General features: G+C 35.6%; 1 long non-coding RNA gene across 1 annotated transcript; it reads right to left on the reverse strand.

The window, feature by feature from the left end:
* Positions 1–4,844: 4,844 nt before the first annotated feature.
* LOC119767465 lies at positions 4,845–5,661 on the reverse strand. Its single transcript, XR_005277531.1, has 3 exons — positions 5,539–5,661; positions 5,407–5,475; positions 4,845–5,352 (listed from the first exon to the last, which is right to left on the reverse strand). It is a non-coding gene; the product is annotated as an uncharacterized LOC119767465 (long non-coding RNA).
* Positions 5,662–17,550: the final 11,889 nt, after the last annotated feature.

A 17,550-nucleotide genomic window follows, 5' to 3' on the forward strand; every position in this document is an offset into this window, starting at 1 on the left:
TAAAAAAAAACATAGTTACTGGATTTATAAGATTCTTCGAAAAATCTGAATTTATTTAAAATCATTTTGAAATTTTAATTAAATTTATTTTTAAAAATAGTTGCTGGACTTAACAGATTCCTGAAAAAAATCTGAATTTATTTAAAATCAGAACCAGAATTTAATTAAATTTATTTAAAATCAGAATCAGAAATGGGTCAAATGGCCAATTGGAACCTGTTCTAAATAATCTGGATCATGAAACCAGTTGACACTTGACATTTTTATGAAATTTATTTAAAAAAAAATACTGGATTTATAAGATTCCTGTTAAAAATACAGAATTTATTTAAAATTATTTTGACATTTTTGTTAAATTTATCTAAAAACATAGTAACTGGATTTATAAGAGTCCCTGAAAAATTCTGACTTTACTTAAAATTATTTTAACAAATTAATCAAATTTATTTAAAAAAAATGGTTACTGGATTTATAAGATTTTTTCCAAAAATTCTTTTTTTATTTTAAATTATTTTGAAATTTTAATTAAATTTATTTCTAAACATAGTTACTGGACTTAACAAATTCCTAGAAAAAATCAGAATTCATTTAAAATCAGAATCTGATGTGTGGCCAGATGGCCAATTGGAACCTGTTCTAAATAATCCGGATCATGAAACCAGTTGACACTTGACACTTTAATTAAATTTATTTACAAAAAATACTGGATTTATAAGATTCCTGTTAAAAAAACAGAATTTATTTAAAATTATTTTGACATTTTAGTTAAATTTATTTAAAAACATAGTTACTTGATTTATAAGAGTCTCTGAAAAATTCTGACTTTACTTAACATTATTTTGACAAATTAATCAAATTCATTTAAAAAACAAAGGTAATGGATTTATAAGATTCTTCGAAAAATCTGAATTTATTTAAATTCATTTTGAAATTTTATTTAAATTTATTTTTAAAAGTAGTTGCTTGACTTAACAGATTCCTAAAAAAAATCTGTTTATATTTAAAATCAGAATCAGAAATGGGTCAAATGGCTAATGGGAACCTGTTCTAAATAATCCGGATCAGGAAACTAGTGGACACTTGACATTTTAATTTTATTTATTTATTTCCCCGAAGGTCCCGGAGCACCAAAACTTCTTAGCATGGTGGCTCCCAACGATAAATTGCCTAAACAAACAGGAACGTGAGCGGGGGATCCCCACGTTTCTTCCTCCCCTGTAGATTCAGAAGTGTATTGCTGTTTGAACATTCGTGTTCAAACTCAATTCAATTCAACGAATCATCTTTGTGGTAAACTTTACGCAGTTAGCCTGGCCGTTTTAACGTTTGTGATGTTTCAAAGCAATTTATTGCAATGGGGCACTGCAACTGTTAATAATGACAAGAGGATGCTACGCGTTAATCAACCTAAGGCATTTTCCAGGATGCCCTCGAAAGACTGGCTGTGCTAGGGTTAGATTAGATTAGATTAGATTAAAAAAATTACTGGAATAATAAGATTCCTGTTAAAATAAAACAGATTTTATTTTAAATTATTTTGAAATTTTAATTGAAATTATTTAAAAAAATAGTAACTGGACTTAACAGATTCCTGGAGAAAAACTGAATTTATTTAAAATCAGAATAAGAAATGTGACCAAATGGCCAATTGGAACCTGTTCTAAATAATCCGGATCATGAAACCAGTTGACACATGACATTTTAATTAAATTCATTAAAAAAAATACTGGATTTATAACATTCCTGTTGAAAAATAAGAATTTATTTAAAATTATTTTGACATTTTAGTTAAATTTATTTAAAAACATAGTTAATTGCATGATTGGAGTCCCTGAAAAATTCTGACTTGACTTAAAATTATTTTGACAAATTAATCAAATTTATTTAAAAATAACTTTGTTACTGTATTTATAAGATTCTTCGAAAAATCTGAATTTATTTAAAATATTTTTGAAATTTTGATTAAATTTATTTAAATAAATAGTAACTGGACTTAACAGATTCCTGAAAAAAACTAAATTTATTTAAAATCAGAATCTGATGTGTGGCCAGATGGCCAATTGGAACCTGTTCTAAATAATCCGGATCATGAAACCAGTTGACACATGACATTTTAATTAAATTTATTTACAAAAAATACTGGATTTATAAGATTCCTGTTAAAAAAAACAGAATTTATTTAAAATTGTTTTGACATTTTAGTTAAATTTATTTAAAAACATAGCTACTTGATTTATAAGAGTCCCTGAAAAATTCTGACTTTACCTAAAATTATTTTGACAAATCAATCAAATTTATTTAAAAAAAAACATAGTTACTGGATTTATAAGATTCTTCGAAAAATCTGAATTTATTTAAAATCATTTTGAAATTTTAATTACATTTATTTTTAAAAATAGCTACTGGACTTAACAGATTCCTGAAAAAATCGCAATTTATTCAAAATCAGAATCTGAAGTGTGGCCAAATGGACAATGGTAACTTTGTCTAAATTATCCGGATCAGGAAACTAGTTGACACTTGACATTTAAATTAAATTTATTTAAAAAAAAGTTACTGGATTTATGAGATTCCTGTTAAAAAATCAGAATTTATTTAAAATTATTTTGACATTATAATTAAATTTATTCAAAAAAAAAATATTTGACTTAATAAATTTCTGCAAAAAATCAGAATTTATTTTAAATCAGAATCAGAAATGTGGCCAAGTGGCCAACCGGAACGTGTTTTAAATGTTGTTAAAATGTTGTCGAATATATTAATTAGGATAATTTCAAAACTCAATAAAATGAATCTGAATTTATTTAAAATCAGATACTTTCTGATTCTTATTTTAAATAAATCAAGATTTTCTGCAGAATTTTTTAAGTCGTGTAATTATTTTTAAAATAAATTTAATTAAAATTTCAAAAAAAAAAAACGAAACTATTGGCACTACGCCCCCCGGGGCATGGCCTTCCTCTAACGTGGGATTTCTGCTCCAGCGCCTCTGACGAGACAGGAGAAACCGGGACCGACGTTTTACTTCATCATCCGATAGAAGCTCAGTGGATAAGGCGGGAATCGAACCCGCGTCTCATAGCATCATCGGGATCGGCAGCCGAATTAAAAATTAAAATTTCAAAATGATTTCAAATAAATTTAGATTTTTACAGGAATCTTATAAATTCGATATTTCTTTTTTTTAATAAACTTAATTAAAATGTCAAGTGTCAACTGGTTTCCTAATCCGGATTATTTAGAACAGGTTCCCATTGGCCACATTTATAAATCTGATTTTAAACAAATTCAGATTCATTTTAAGGAATCCTGAAAATTTCTTAATTAAAATATTTGACAATATTTTAACAACATTTAAAACAGGTTCCGGTAGGCCACACGGCCAAATTTCTGATCTGATTTGTTTTCCAGGAATCTTGAATTTTGTCCACTGGTTCCCTGATCCGGAATATATAAACAGGGTCCGGTTGGCCATTTGGCTACATGTCTGAATCTTATTTTGATGAAATTTAGATTAATTTAAAAAAAATTAAACTTATTTTTTTTTAATTTTAAATAAAATTGTCAAGTGTCCACTGGTTCCATGATCCGGAACATTTAGAATAGATTCCCGATGGCCACATTTCTAATTCTGGCTTTAAATAAATTCAGATTTTTTTCAAGGAATTTTGAAATTCTGGTAACTAAAACAACTTTATAATACATTCCAAAAAAAATGTCATGTGACCACTGTTTCCCGGATCCAAGACACTTAGAACAGGTTCCCATTGGCCCCTTGACCACACATCAGATTCTGTTTTTAAATAAATTCTGATTTTTTCCAGGATTCTGTTAAGTCCAGTAACTATTTTTAGAAATAAATTTAATTAAAATTTCAAGATGATTTTAAATAAATTCTGATTTTTCGAAGAATCTTATAAATCCAGTAACTATGTTTTTTTTAAATAAATTTGATTAATTTTGTAACCGTTGCTAGTCGATCTGGTGAGCGTGTGATTTATGCGCCACTCCCAAGGGGAGATTGCACGCCATGTTAGTTTGCCCGGTCGAGACTCTTTTAAAAGACGAGCCCATTTTGTACTGATCCTCATCGGAGGATTCAGGATCGAACCAGCTAGATCACCGAGAACTGCCACTAAACGAAACCGAGAATCCGTCACGCCAACCACAAGAAATTACCCAGACAACTTACTCCAGTGTGCTGCTTCCCATGCCTAAAAGCTCATCATCGGCAGTGCCGCCACCTGCCACCAGGCAGCGCTTCGATCGTGGCAGTGCATTCGACGCCAAGCTCTGTCATTCAGAAAACAGAACGAAAAAAGACGACGAAAAGTGACATAACTCCAAATCAAATCAACTAAAGAAACTCCACAAGTAGGTTTTAAATAACAGTTAAACGAACGTTTTATTTATCCGAAAAAGAACTAGGGTGGTTTTTATTCATAACTCCAGAAAGAAAGGTGAGTTCTCGTTTGTTCGTTTGGTTAGCATGCTTTATATTTGTACAATAGTGTTAGTGGCCATCTTCGAGTTTTCTACCTTCTACCTACTTTGCGTGTGTGCGTTTTATCTTTTCTTCTGTTTCCCTAACCGTGCTCTTGTGCTCTCTCCATCTTCTTGCTAGCAATCAGCTGATCCAAATCGGCTACTGCTTCGAAATTGCGCGCGCGCGCGTTTAGATTTTGGGGGTCATCCACGGGTGACGTCGAAAACACGTGGGATTAAAGTTTGAACCTCAAACTTTGGACGCGTCCGAGAAAGCGGACTCGCGTCTGCCGCCTCGGCACTAGGCCGGCAAAAACCTCGCTACGTCAGCTAGGGACGTGCTTCTTCTTCCACCAAGTGCAAATAAGAACGGACTCACCGAATGATGATCTTGTAGCTGCTGTTGTTCTCTGCTGCTGGTGGCTGGTTGCTCAGCTCAGGGACGACACGTGGCCGTCAGCTGGTGAACAGCTGACCGGAATGCGGGACTCGGCCTTACGGGGTGGCTCGGGCCGGTTCAGACGTTTCCCGGTTCCGCGGCTGTCAGCGTTCGCAACCGGACAGGAAGCTCCGGCCTTAGGGTTGACTCCGGCCGGGACTAACGATCTCCGCTGTCCTCGTGTGGTGGTTCAGGGACCCTCCCTTCTTCACCGGGGCGATGTGGTGACGGATCGCCTCCTAGCGTGCGCTCACGCTCTTCGTCCTCGTGCTTCGCCTGGTGACGTGCGGCGACAACGAGAAGTGCGGTGCGCGGGGAACTTCGTCTCCGTTTTCCTCTGCTCTGCTGCTCGTGTGTTCGCGCTGCTGCTGGACTGGTGCTGCTGCGGGATGGTTAGCGCTGTTGCTAACGGGCGAACTCCTTTTCTCCTGTTCGAACAAATTCTGTGAGCACATGCACGGTTTCTAAATGAGCACAGTTACCTTCTAGCTCCTGTTCGCACACGACAAATTACTTTAGCTAGCGCACACACAAAATAACTATACGGGAAACTAACAAAAAACGGAAATTTAATTAGAAGACCAAATAAGGAACACGTCACTATACTAAATTACATTTTGTACAAAAAGCCAAAAAACTCGCGGTACAAAACGCGCACTTCCACTCTCGTTGATAGCTGGGGACAAAGTGAACGAGCCCTGGAGTCCTCAGAATAGGGAAGGTTGCAACGGACGCTCAAGCGGTTTGACCGGAATTACGTCATTCCTTGAGATGCTCTCTGGGTAACTGCGTGCGACAGAAGTAGCGAACTCCCCATCCCTTTTAGCAACTGTGTTCTCGGGTCTAGCTGTGGTGTTCTCTCACTGAGGTAGTTCAAGATCGGCTCATCTCTCTCAAGAGTCTCTCTCCGGGTCTTAACGCAATCAGTCCAAAACAGGTTGAGTTACCGTGGTGAATACAACAGAGCTATTACAGAAAAGTGCAAGCGGAGTTTGACTAAACGGATTTTATTGCAAAATGTAAATAAATAACATTTAACATTCAAACAAATAAATAAATAATTTTGCCAAACAGGCCAACTGTTACAATTTGTCAAAATAATTTTAAGAAAGTCAGAATTTTTCAGGGACTCTTATAAATCCAGTTACTATGTTTTTAAATAAATTTAACTAAAATGTCTAAATAATTTTAAATAAATTCTGTATTTTTAACAGGAATCTTATAAATCCAGTATTTTTTTTTAAATAAATTTCATAAAAATGTCAAGTGTCAACTGGTTTCATGATCCAGATTATTTAGAACAGGTTCCAATTGGCCATTTGACCCATTTCTGATTCTGATTTTAAATAAATTTAATTAAATTCTGATTCTGATTTTAAATAAATTCAGATTTTTTTCAGGAATTTGTTAAGTCCTGTAACTATTTTTAAAAATAAATTTTATTAAAATTTCAAAATGATTTTAAATAAATTCAGATTTTTCGAAGAATCTTATAAATCCAATAACTATGTTTTTTAAATAAATTTGATTAATTTGTCAAAATAATTTTAAGTAAAGTCAGAATTTTCAGGGACTCTTATAAATCAAGTAACTATGTTTTTAAATAAATTTAACTAAAATGTCTAAATAATTTTAAATAAATTCTTATTTTTTAACAGGAATCTTATAAATCCAGTAATTTTTTTTAAATAAATTTATTTAAAATGTCAAGTGTCAACTGGTTTTATGATCCGGATTATTTAGAACAGGTTCCAATTGGCCATTTGGCCACATTTCTGGTTCTGATTTTAAATAAATTCAGATTTTTTTCCAGGAACTATTAAGTCCAGTAACTATTTTTAAAAATAAATTTAATTAAAATTTCAAAATGATTTTAAATAAATTCTGATTTTTCGAAGAATCTGATAAATCCAGTTACTATGTTTTTAAAATAAATGAAATTAAATTGTCAAAATAATTTTTAATTAATTCAGAATTTTGCCAGAAATTTTATAAATCCGGTGACTATGTTTTTTTTTTAAATAAATTTAATTAAAATGTCAAGTGTCCACTGGTTTCCTGATCCGGATTATTAAGAACAGGTTCCCATTAGCCATTTGGCAACATTTCGGAATCTGATATTAAATAAATTCATATTTTTTACAGGAATCTTATAAATCCAGTAACTATGTTTTAAAACAAATTTAATTATAATGTCAAAGAAATTTTAAATAAATTTAATTAAAATGTCAAGTGTCATCTGGTTTCCTTATCCGGATAATTTAGAACAGGTTCCCATTTGCCACATTAATAAATCTGATTTTAAATAAATTCAGATTCATTTTAAGGAATCCTGAAAATTTCTTAACTAAATATTTGACAATATTTTAACAACATTTAAAACAGGTTCCGGTTGGCCACTCGGCCAAATTTCTGATCTGATTTGTTTTCCAGGAATCTTGAATTTTGTCCACTGGTTCCCTGATCCGGAATATATAAACAGGGTCCGGTTGGCCATTTGGCTACATGTCTGAATCTAATTTTGATAAAATTTAGATTAATTTAAAAAAAAATTAACCTTATTTTTTTTTAATTTTAAATAAAATTGTCAAGTGTCCACTGGTTTCATGATCCGGAACATTTAGAACAGATTCCTGATGGCCACATTTCTGATTCTGGCTATAAATAAATTCAGATTTTTTTTCAAGGAATTTTGAAATTCTGGTAACTAAAACAACTTTTAATAAATTCAATAAAATGTCATGTGACCACTGTTTCCCGGATCCGGGACAGTCAGAACAGGTTTCCATTGGCCCCTTGGCCATATTTTGGGATTCTGAAAGTATAGAGTAGCAAAAAATGCTTCAACACCACATTTGTTTTTCTAAATTGTCTGGCACATAGGAATTTTGAAAAAAAAAACTGCTTAAATGTTTTCTAGTTTCCGGATCCGGATTGGCCAGAACCGGTTCTCAATGGCCACATTTTCGATAAAACATCTTCGGATATGCTTGGACAAACCATTTTTTGAGTTTGTATTGATTGTTTGAAGAAATAGTATGTTTTTTTCGCATAAAGAGCAACAAATTTCAAAATTTTGAAGATTTCACACAATTTTGGCCAATAATCCGGATTTCCACCGGAACCGGTTACGGGAACCGACCAATGGGACCATATTTTGGGTTTTGCTAACAATTTACCGTCTTATGACACCAGAAGCATCTAAAAAGACCTAATAGAACTTAAGTTACAGTGAAAACAAAATAAAAAATATTTTTTCGACGGGGGGTGATTCATATGCAAAACTTCTGCATTGAATATCTCGAGCTAGGGTAACAATTAAGACATGGGCCAGGTTGCATTGTGTTCAGGAAGCCGATCCCTCGGGGAGTTTTTTGAATCGTCCTGCTAATCACAAAAAAAAAATTTTTGTTACGCTGTGTTATCAATATACAATAAGTTCTTTTGAAATACATAACAGATTTTTGGAGTTCCTTTCAGCTGTGTGTTACATCATAATCCATTTTGGAACAATTGTTGCTTGTAGTTAAGGGGTTACCGAAAGTAAGAAAAAGATAAGAAAAAAAAACTTACTAAAATTGCAAGGGAAAGGGGATAGAAATAGAGAAAGCTTAAAACTAGATCACAATTTTTTATCCTTTATAGATGTGCTTGATCATCAGCTCCCCGAGGGCCAGAAATTGCTCCGCCTTGTTACGGCAGGTCCGAAACCGCGTCATCATCTCCCCCGCGAGAGCAAAGAACTCCGGCAGGGTGAAGAGATCTTCCGCGGTGACTCCTTGCTGGGTTGCATCGCCGCTACCGGCAGCGACCACGCTCGCAAACGACCACCCCCATCCAGGAGGGAACGCTGGGTTGTCCGCTGGAACCGTACGCTGGCCAGCTGCAGGAACGGCTGCGCTCGTACTTCGCTGAGGAGGATGGGACGCTGCTGCTTTCTTCTTCCTCTTTTCCTGCTCCTCGAGGTAGAACTTCCGCGCGACGCATCCGCGGTAATTACCGGTATGGTTACCGCCGCAGTTCGCGCACTTTATGCGCGCCTTGGTTTGCTCTGCCTTGTCCCCCAGGTTCGCCTTGCACGGCAGTGCACACGCCTCAGAGAGGTGTGTTTCACCGCACTTCACACAGTGGGGCGGGAGGTTGCAGTTCCGCGAGCCGTGGCCGAATTTCTGGCAACGGTGGCATTGTGCTGCGTCCGACGGGTTCTTTGAGTAGAACCGCCAGTTTACCCAAAACCCGTCCAACGCCTTAGTCCGCCGCAGGTCTTGAAGTTTGACGGTGCCGCGATCGAAGTACAACAGGTACAGTGTGTGTGTACCTGTGACTGTTGTCTTCCGCGAGAGGACTTTTATGTCTCGCGGCGTTATTCCGACACCCGAGAGGTGCTCCTTGAGGACGGAGGTCGGGCGGTCTTGGTACCCCTGCAAGACGATCTTAACAGCGGTCTTCTGCACGGGGTCGAATGTGTAGAATTTGAAGTTTTTACGCTTCAATTTCTCCACAACCAGGTCGAAGTTCTTTTGAATTGTTACGAGCGGGTGGTGATAAAAGAAATCTAACCAGTTCAACTTCCAGTTTTAGAATGCCTCTTTATTTTTGTCATGGACTTAAACTACCCTGCTTAAGTCTAGTTACATAATCATAATGTACTCACGTTACATCTACATAACGTACAGAAAGAGATGGCGAGAGTCAGTCATACAAGTTATTTACCTCGAAGCACTCTTCGGGTGGTAACTTATAAACAGCCGAATGCTCGGTGCCTGTTTGTTCAACATCTGGTACCCATAAAGAGGGTCAGTGTTAAATATCAACAAGGAAACGAGTATTCTGCTGATGATCGTGTTACTGAATTTGGGTGACAAGTAGGTCGCCCAAGAAGTAGAACATAAATAATTGTTCTGCCTCAACTTTGTAATATGAGTCAGTAAGAACTGGCACAAAACATGTGTTGACCCACTACACGCCTCTTCTGGGAAAAATTAAAAATTATTCTATAGTGATAATTTTTAATGCTATTTGAAAATTAATCTAAGTACTATATGTAAGTATGTGTTGATGTTATAATATATGTAAGTGTAGTGTATTATGTTATAATGGTGTATTGTGGTTTTATATATTTACTGCTTGTTCTGCTTGTTCCTTCAAAAAATTTTTTTTAGATGAATTTTCGTATTCGATTCTTATGAATAATATCTATTTTATCTTTAATTTTTATTCTTAGATTACTTCCTAAATCTTCTAGAACTTCATATGGTCCTTCAAATTTCTGTTCCAACTTGGAACCAGTTTCATTTTTAATGAGTACTAGATCTTTAGATTTATATAGATTTTTATCGTCATGTCCGGTATTTTTAGCAATTCTCATTTCTTTAAATTTTAACAGACTTTCTCTAGCTTGCTTTTGAGCTGTCTGTAATTTAAATTTAAGAATAGCGGAATAGTCGTCTATGTTGTAGACTGGACTGATTTCCGTTTCATCTTGTATGCTTGAGGGTAAATTGCATAATTTCCCGTATATTAATTCGAATGGAGTTTTTCCAGTTGCGCTGTGTACCGTAGTATTATAAGCGAACTTATAATACGGCACCCAAGCAGACCAATATCCATAAGAATTATTTGTTTGGATTCGTAGAAAATTCCCAAGCACTTTATGCGAATTTTCTAACGCTCCAATTGTTTCATGGTGATATGCTGTTGAATTGAGTTTCTCAATTTTCAGCATATCACAAATTTTTGTGAAAACAGAGGACATGAATTCTGTACCTCTGTCCGTCAATATTTGGTCGGGAACGCCATAATTTAAAATTATTGCTTCAACAAATGCTTTGGCCACTGCATTTGTTGACTTGTCAATAATTGGCGTTGCAGTTATGAATTTTGACAGATCGCACTGGGTAGTCAGTATGTACTGATTCCCGTAGGCGTCTGGTAATAATGGACCAACAATGTCCAAAAATATTTTTTCAAAAGCAGTTTTTGCTGTGCTTGTCATTGTCATAGGTACTTTTGTGCGGAAAGACTTATTTTGTTGGCATTTCACACACTTTTTAATAAAATTTGAGATATCCTGGTCCATGGATTTCCAGTAATATCTTTGTTTGATGGTATTTTGTGTTCGTTTTATACCAGCATGCCCTGCAGTTGGCAATATGTGGTAATTATTAATGATGAGTTGTTGCTCATCTTTATTTTCAACATGTTTTATTTCATTTCCTATTACAATGATAGGTGGCATACCATTTATTTTTAGAGCTTCTATTTGCTCTTTTATTTTTTATAAGTCTGCGTATTTTGCACGACTAGGCCTTTTATCGGATTCTTTTCTGTAAACACCACTAGTCGTTTCAATACTCCCCGTAGGTGAGATATTGACGTTTTAGGGTTAATAATCAGAGTTCCTTCCTCAATCTTAAATTCATTTTCATTATTTCCAATTTGGATTTGTATGTAATCTGTTGCAACCTTACTTTTATCTTCATTTTCTCAGCTGATTTAATTTTATTTTTATTTTGTGCTCTTGTACACACAAAATTTATTTGAGGCGTAAGTGCCTGGAGATCTTCAATAGAAATACGTGACAACGCGTCCGCTATCACGTTTTCTGATCCCTTTTGTATATGACATCAAATTTATATTCTTCGAGTGCTAACCGAAATTTGGTTAATCTACTCGAAGGGTCAGTTAATGTGAATAAATAAACTAAAGGACGGTGGTCTGAATAAACATCAAATCTTCTCCCATACAAATATGGTCTGAAATGTCTGATTGCCCAAACCACTCCAAGTAGTTCTTTTCAATTGTGCTGTAGTTTATCTCAGCTTTATTCAATGCTTTACTCGCAAATGCAATAGGTCTACCATTTTGGTTGCTTAAAACAGCACCAATAGCTTTTCCTGATGCATCTGTGTGTAAAGTAAATGTGTTTTTATCCGAAAAATCTGGATAATCTAATATTGGTGGAGTAATAAAACAATTTTTCAAATGTTGGAAACTGTTTTCACATTCTTCCGACCACTCAAAATCTACACCTTTTCTTGTTAGTCTATTTAAAGGACTGCAAAGTTTGGCAAAATTTTTGATGTGCTTTCTATAGTAATTAGAAAAAGCTACAAATCTCTTTACTTCATCAGCCGTTTTAGGGCTGCTCCATTTTAATTATTTCAATTTTCGAAGGATCTGGTTTGATACCTTCTTCAGAAACAGTATGACCCAAATAGATCAACTCCTTCTTCAAAAGTTACATTTCAACGGGTTTAATTTCAAATTAGTTTGTCGTAATCGTTCGAAAACATCAAAAGATTTCGATTGTGATCTTCAAGTGTTTTGCCAAAGACGATTATATCATCAAGATAAACTAAACACCTTTCCATATTGAGACCAGCCATTGCAACGGTCATCAATCTTGAGAAAATTGAAGGACTATTTTTAAACCCATAGGTAGACGAGTCATTTGGTACTGTCCCCTATTAGTACAAAATGAAGTACAGGATCTGTCCTCCGGTCTTATCTCACATTGATAATAACCTTGAGTTAGATCCAAATGCGAAAAATATTTTGCTCCTGCTAAAGATTCTATAACTTCCTCAATATTTGGAAGTGGAAATTTATCATCCTGTAAAACGTTGTTTAACTTACGATAATCTATGACTAACCGCCATTTTTTACTATCGTCAGTTGATTTCTTAGGAACTAATAACAAAGGACTATTCCATTCTGATACAGTCTCTTCGATTATATTGTCGTTTAGCATTTTATCAACTTGTCTCTGTACCTCATCACGCTGAGATTGTGGTAACTTATATGGACGGGTATACACTGGTTGTGTATCCGGTTTAACTTTCAAAGATGGCTGATAAATTTTTGTAACAGTTATTTTGTCATCTGTTAAACAAAATATATCACTAAATTTCAAACAAAGTTTAGTAATTTCAACTTTATCTTTTTCATTAATTCCATCAAAATTTAATTCTGATAAAAGTTTGTTTGCTCTGTCCACATTATGAGGATAAGCACTACCTATTTTTATCAAATCATATTTTTAAAAGGTTTGGCCAAAAGTTTCAAGTCATTTACCTTTACGGCTTTATTTTTCAAATTCATCAGTCTAACCGGAATCTTTCCGTTGACTGGAGAAACTAACGCATTAGCTATAAAAACTAAAGGTTCTATTTCTTGATTTAAAATAACTAAATCCTCCTTAAAATTTGTTTCAATAAATGTTACTACTTCCGTTCTTGCGGGTATAACGAAGTTTTCATGGAACAATGGTTCCCGTAAAATCATAGTAGAATTTTCAAAATCTATTACTGCTCTGAACTTTCTTAAAAAATTCATTCCAACCAATCCTACTATAGAAGGTGATAGGTTTTCAACAATATGAAATGTTATGGGGTATTCATAACCATTATATTCTATAAACAATGATACAGTGCCAAGAGTGTGCGTGACTCCGTTTAAACCACGAACCTCTATGGACTGCGTAGCATTGATTTTTTCACGAAATTTTTGGGGTAAATAATTTATGTCTAGTAGACAACAAGATGCTCCACTGTCTACTATTAACGAAATTTCCGAGTTATTAATTTTAAATTTTAGGCGTAGGGCTCTTTCGGCATTTGAACTATGCACGAAAAAACTCGCCTACATTAACCTCTTCACGTGGTTGCTGAGGTTGTTGTTGTTGTTGCTGTTGGGGTCGCGGATCTTCCTGAACCACGTTAGCAAATCCTCGATTACCACCTCCTCGGTTATGTTGATAACCTCGATTTCCACGGTGGCCTCGATTCGAGTTGTAGCCTTGCTGCTGCTGGTTATTGTAACCTTGCTGATTACCATTTTGTTGTTCATAGTTTCTATTTTGGTTATTTTGATAACCACGATTTCCTCTGTTTTTATTACGTTTTCCTCGGCCTCGGCCTCGGAAACCTGGGTTACTATAACTGGCATAGGTCCACATGACTTCCTCGGGCATGGGCTGCGCATGTATCTCCAGAGCATCCGACAATGCTTTGGTTAAGGTTTCCGGATTTCTTGACCGCATTTGCAATACTTTCGATTGATCCTTAAGACCATTTATAAAAGCTTCTACAGCAATTGGTTCGACTATGGGCCGCGTGGCTGCCTCAGTTGGGAAAAGTTGTGGTTGTTTCGATACCCACGCTGCGGCTAACCTAGCTGCCACTTTCTCGATTTCATTCCCGAAATCGACTAAAGATTTGCCTTTTTGTTTCAACCCCCGTAACTCGGCTGTCACGGCAACTGGGGTTAATTTAATCCCAAATCGCGATCTTAAGGTATTTCGTGCTTCTATAATGGTAGCTATTCCCGTTAACTCACCGCGGGCAGCACCAGTTAAACGGTTGTTCATAAATTGAACAAACACCGCTTCATCGACAGTTGATTGCCCCGCTCGGAGAACCGTCACGTCGTTGAGCCAGTTTTCCAACTCGGCTGCGTCGCCGTCGTATTTACCGACGACGCGGATAGCTAATGACAAATCTAATGTATTCGCCATTTTTACCTTTCTGTATAGCTTATTAATTGTTAGTATTATGTTCACTAAATTTTTAAAAGAAAGCGGCTCAATATTATTATCGAGCCGTGCCGTAAGTTTTGTATATGCTTCTCCGTAGAGATATCTTAAATTCTTCAATAATTGTAATTGTTCCGACTCCTTATAGAGTTCTATCTCGATTATTGCTGCATTATATACTTGTTTAGCCTCGTGTAATTTGGCAATTAATGTACTATTTCTATACCTCCTAGTTGGAGCTTTTGATAAATTATTTAATATTTTTGATAATTTTTCAAAATGTAGTTCCATTTAAAGTATTCTCACGCTTTGATGATTCGGACATCTCCAGTTGATCCAATCATTTTCCCAGGGCCTGCTTATCGGGTTGTGACGGAACCGACCGTTCCCACAACCGACGCTTCCCTTCTGCGATGAGATGTTGGTTGGTTATTGATGGTGCTCGCCTTGAGGATTTGCATATGGCTTGTGTCAGAACCGTCCGTTCTCACAACCATTGCTCTCCTGCTCATTTGATGTTTGATGCTTGTTGAATTGCCAAGGGCCTGCAACCTGGTTGTGACGGAACCGACCGTTCCCACAACCGGCGCTTCCCTGATTTGTTTTATTTCTCTTGTTTTCAGGATAGAGTCTACATCCGGATTGTGGTAGTACGGACCGTACTCACAACCGACGCTCCTCTTGCTGTTGTGATATTTTTTGTCATCAACATCACCACAAAATTTTTTTTTTAGATATTAATTTTCAATTTTTCACTTTCACTTTTTGTGTTCATCCTGCTTCCTTTTTTTTTTAGATATTAATTTTCAATTTTTCACTTTCACTCTTCATGTTCATCATGCTTTTTTACAGATTTTTTTCTTCAATTTGATTTTAAATGTTTATTCACAAACTTTCTTCTCTTTGTTTAAATCAATGTTCACTTATCGCTGCGTAGCGATATTATTCAACCTAGTCTCACGACTCGTGGCGGCCGTTGCCGTTCTTTGCACGTGTTTGGCAAAAAATTTACCCAGCATGTAAATTAATGCTGCTGCAGCTAGTACCACAAGCGCGATGGCGCTTACATGATCTGTAATTTTAACAGTATTCACTTCACTGCTAAACCAACTCATTTTAATGCTTTTGCTACTTTACAATTCACTACACTGGCATAAATCACTGTTGTGAATATTTCATTCACTTTTAGTCTTCACTTTAAGTTTTGAATTCCCGACAAAGAAAAACTTTTGTTAGAGCTGGCAGGATCGCCATGAATTGTTACGAGCGGGTGGTGATAAAAGAAATCTAACCAGTTCGACTTCCAGTTTTAGAATGCCTCTTTATTTTTGTCATGGACTTAAACTACCCTGCTTAAGTCTAGTTACATAATCATAATGTACTCACGTTACATCTACATAACGTACAGAAAGAGATGGCGAGAGTCAGTCATACAAGTTATTTACCTCGAAGCACTCTTCGGGTGGTAACTTATAAACAGCCGAATGCTCGGTGCCTGTTTGTTCAACATCTGGTACCCATAAAGAGGGTCAGTGTTAAATATCAACAAGGAAACGAGTATTCTGCTGATGATCGTGTTACTGAATTTGGGTGACAAGTAGGTCGCCCAAGAAGTAGAACATAAATAATTGTTCTGCCTCAACTTTGTAATATGAGTCAGTAAGAACTGGCACAAAACATGTGTTGACCCACTACACTTTTGGTCAAATGTGAACACTTGCACTGACGATTTACCTATTTTGAGGCAGTACACGAGGCCTTCCAGCTGCTCGTCAACATCGTCCGCCAACGTGTCCAAAACGAAAATTGGTTGTGGTCGTCGTTCCTTTGGAGTAATTACTTTTTTTGGCGAAATCACTTTCTTCCGTGTACGACCGTCGTCGTCGTCGTCGTCGGTAGTGCTACCGTCGGTGTTGTTGTTGTTGCTTTCCTCGTCACTCAGTCTCGCGAACTTGTTACTGGTGGGAATGTTGGCGGATGTTGAAGCGCCATCGGTCGACGGATTGCCGGAAGTAGCTGAACGGAGCCTAATAGGGCTGCGATCCTGGACGCGGTAATTAGCGTGTAATAATTTCGGGTCGAATCCTTTGGCGCACACACTCCCCGGCGCGATGGCGGACGACGCGGCGTTGTTTTGTTTACCTTTTTGCACTCGGCCGGTAGACGAACTTCGCGGGTTTTTCGAGGCCGCACTCGAACTGCCACGGCCACGGCCGGCCCTTGGCATGCTGCAGGAGCAAACTCGCGGCTAATCCCGGTAAATTACGGCGAAAAATTTCGAAAAAACGATGGAGCACTGAGCACTTGACTGCTGCTTGCACTCGTGCGTACACGGAGGTGGTAAATCAATTTAATTTATTTGAAATCATTACTTTTTTTCAAGTAGGAGATATAAATTATATACATATATAATATTATAATAAGCAAAAAAATCATAACTAATTTTGTCCAGGAAACGGGTGAATCAGAATTTCTTCGTACTTATATGAAATTTTCGCCAATTTTTCTTTTGAAAATTATTATTCACTCAGCAATGTTACGAACTTGTGTTGTTTTTATATTCAAATGTTCCTAAAAGTTAAACATAGTTGAGTTCAATTGAATACTAATAACGAGATCGAGATTTTTTCAATTAAATTAATTCTTAAACTACTAAAAATTAGACAAAGGCAAGTATCAAGCATGGTTCTGATTTTTTTTTAGGAAGATACCAAGTGATCCAAAGAATTCCACCATATATTTGAAATTGATGCATTTTTTTGTAATTGTTTTGACTAAAATTTAATAGAAATATTGGATTTAGATAGAATGAAATATGGATTTTGAACTAATGTTTATAAAGTACATGTTATTATTTGATCAACACAATTTTTTTATGCTGATTTTTTTTTAAATTGATGTTCCTGTATTCCAATTTTTGATTAAAAATAATGCAATGATAAAATTTCGTACAACAAACATCGAAAATATAATCGAATTTCATGTTTTCAGTTTAATTTTTAATTTTTCTGTTTTTGAATGATGAAATATTTAATAAAAAGAACATTTCTAATATTTTTCCAAATGCAAAAATAAATTTCAAAGGTTATTC

This window comes from Culex quinquefasciatus, chromosome 2 (assembly GCF_015732765.1).
Source record: "Culex quinquefasciatus strain JHB chromosome 2, VPISU_Cqui_1.0_pri_paternal, whole genome shotgun sequence".
Lineage (NCBI taxonomy): Eukaryota > Metazoa > Arthropoda > Insecta > Diptera > Culicidae > Culex > Culex quinquefasciatus.